This window comes from Acomys russatus, unplaced genomic scaffold (assembly GCF_903995435.1).
Source record: "Acomys russatus unplaced genomic scaffold, mAcoRus1.1, whole genome shotgun sequence".
Lineage (NCBI taxonomy): Eukaryota > Metazoa > Chordata > Mammalia > Rodentia > Muridae > Acomys > Acomys russatus.
Window position 1 is genome coordinate 476 of NW_026131785.1, and position 3,221 is coordinate 3,696.

The window sequence follows — 3,221 nt, forward strand, 5'->3', positions numbered from 1 at the left end:
CCTACAGGGAACTGTCCTCATCCTCAGAGCTAGACACAGAGGTCACTGGACAGGAAGGCATCTCAGAGCCAGTTAGTGCAGGAGACAGGGCTGGAATGTCAGGTGTGACTCACATTCTCAGCCTGAGGTGATTTAGATACACTCAGATGATACACTTCGGACATATCTGTGAAGGTGACATTTCCAGAGAGGCTTACACAGGGAGCAAAGGCACACCCGGAATGTGGGTGGCACCATCTGTAGGCTGGAGCCGGGACTGAATAAGGAGAATTTGAGCTGGGCAACAGTGCTCATCTCTGCCTGCCTTCTGCCAGCAGAAGCCATATGACCAGCACCTCATGCCTGCTGTTACCCGCTCCTTCAAACAGCGAGCCAAGTAAACCCTCCTCCCTTAAATTGCATTTATCACAGAAGCAAGGAAAGCTACAAATATAGCAGGTATCACCCAGACTTGCCCTAAAGGGGGCCCACCTAATATCTGCAGCCACTGGCATTGGAGTTCCCCCTGTACCACACGGGCTAGGATCCTCCAATTCTGCTGAGGACACAGCTAAGCCTGAAGCCTTATTCAGAAAGTCCTACTTCAGCTTTGCACCTTGTTCAATTTCCTGGTTGTGGCTTTCCTTTCCTGGCTCAAAAGACCCCCACGTTGAACTGTTGCTCAGCCCAAACTTGCTGTGTGTCTCAGTAGAAGTGTCTTTTTACCCCTAGACCTTTGTAATGTGTGACCAGAGGCCACAAAATGGCCAGAGTCCTCATAGCAATCTTTGTCCTGAGTATCACAGGCCATCAGTAAATGCTGACTAATAGGTGTCCTGGCCCCGGCAGAGCAAATCGAGAGGGCTTGGTGAATTCCAGCTTCCCAAGCATAGGGATTTGGTGTTGGTAGCAGGGGTGACTATATCCATAAAACGATGCTGCACCATCTAGGGTTAGAATAGTTAAATCCTTTCTAGCTGGTCTGTGAGGTGAAACCAGGCCTTCCCAGATGCAGGCTATGCCAAAGCGAGGGTGTAAGGCAGGACCACTGGTGATAATGGCTCCTGCTGTTTCCAAATTGGGGGTGATGGGATTGAGGGGACATTGTCTGCGAGCTGCGCCTCGTGCTTGTCACCGCCTCAGATCCCGGGCTGTCCTGTTTCCCCCAGCTCCTTCCTCCACATGTGCTATTCAATGCCCTCTTGGCTTCTCACAAGTGCAGCCCCCATCCTATAACCTCAGTGGTCCTCCAGGATAGAGGGCTCTTCCCCCCTGTATAGCAATCTCATGGCCTCCCCACCAAAGCTGACCACTGTCCTCTTGGCTCCCTTCCTTTCTCCTGAGTACAAGCCTGGGCACCCCAGCCCTGTCCCTGCCCAGGGCCTCTAAGGTACTCACCTCTCCATTACCTCCACCAGACAAGACACTCTGGAGCTTGTCTTGACCTCCCGCAGAGGTCTCTTGGGAGACCCATTCAGCTTTCACAGCACCACAACTGTTTCTTCCTGAGGTTGACCCTACCCAACCTGGCTTTATTGTGTCCAGGCCAACTTAACTTAAAGTAGTTCAGTATAAAGTGAACTCAAAGTAGAAGGAGCCTGAGCCTGTACTCAGTTTGCAAACCCACCTCCATCGTGTCTCCTGCCTCAGTTTCCCCCTCCGTAATAAGAATTTTGGCGCTGAAAGTTGCCCAAGGCCTGTACTGGGGATTTTGCCTGTGTTCTGGCAAGAGTTGGTACTTTTATGGGTATTTTCATGCTGCAGTCCAGGAGACTCGGAGAAGTTTCCGCCTCAAAGTCTATGGACCAGACAATGATGATGTGAACACAGCTTATCCCCCAGGAGGACCCCAAAACCTTGGGTGAACAGAGATAAGAGAACTGGAGCCTCGCCCTGCCACCCTCTCCACTCTCACTACCTTCCTTGGGCGCATTGACATCCCAGACGCTCCACATCTGCACGAAGAAGAAAGGCGTCCAGCACACGACAAAGGCCAGTACGATGATGAAGGTCATCTTCACTGTGCGGATCTTGGCCTTGGAGATGAGCTTGACACTACTGACCCTTGCCAGTGCCGCTCGCCCACCTCCGCCAGCAGCATCACTCCCCTCGGCTGCCGCAGCCGCTGCTGCTGTCTTGAGCCTCAGGTTCTGCCAGATCTTGAAGCTGATGAGGCCATAGCAGGCGGCCAGCACGATGACAGGCACAATGTAGACGGCAAGCGTGATCCACGTGACATAGGCCTTGGGTCCCCAGGGCTGGATGAAGACCGCCCAGCAATCAAAGACGCCGTCTGCCACTTCGCGCAGTGAGAAAATGTGCACCTGCGGCGCGCTAGCCACTAGGCAACCTAGCCACGTAGCCAGCACCGCAGGCGGTCCGTTCGGCGGCGCAGCGAACGCAGAGGCTGGCAAATGGCCAGGCAGCGGTCGAGCGACATAAGCAGCAACAGGTAAGTAGAGGCGAACATTCCCACCACCTGCAAGTATTTGACCAGACGACACAGCAAGTCGGGCCCATAGAAGCGGAAAGTGATGTCCCACAGCAGCTGCGGGAGCACCTGGAACACAGCCACCACCAGGTCGGCGATGCTCAGGTGCTTCATGAAAAAGAAGAGACGCGAGTGTTTGTGGCGCGTGGTGCGCAGAGCCAGCAGCACGCACGCGTTGCCGCTCAGTGCCAGGAACAGAATGAGGCACAGTACCCACCTCCACCCGCGCCAGGGCCTCGTTGCGCCGTGGCGGCCCGGCTGTGCGGTTTCCCTCCACCCCTGGTGGCACTCCACTCCCGAAGTCCAACTCGATGCTCCAGTTGGCTGCCGGCGTGCCTTCCATGACCGTGACCGCGAAGGAGCACCGGGCCTTGTGGCTCTTTAAAGCGTGGCACGTGGGGCGGGGCCCGATGCGCCGTCCAGGTGTCTGTCGGAGCGCCGGGCACTGACCTGCCAGTTCCCGCCCTGAAACAAAGCAGGAGGGCCTTGGGAAGACCGCTGCGCTTCACTTGGGACACGCGCGGGGGACGTACTTGTCCCCTTTCTGGGAATTTGAAGTTACCTGAGTGTCAGGGCATAAGTCCAGCCAAGGGGCTGCTCAGTGGTGGTGTTTGGTGATTTCTTTTGGTAGTGACCGCAGAAATCTCTTTCGGTACCTTCTTTGAGCCTCCGCAGATGCACTTGGGCTTGGGTCCCAGGAAACGATCCGCCTTACTGCCTGGGGAGAGAGGAGGCTCGCGATTAATCGCTT

The 3,221-nt window shown here is 55.4% G+C and overlaps 1 pseudogene; it reads right to left on the reverse strand.

Moving 5' to 3' along the window:
- Positions 1-1,625: 1,625 nt before the first annotated feature.
- LOC127186476 (oxytocin receptor-like) lies at positions 1,626-2,849 on the reverse strand (annotated as a pseudogene).
- Between the last annotated feature and the right edge of the window lie 372 nt (positions 2,850-3,221).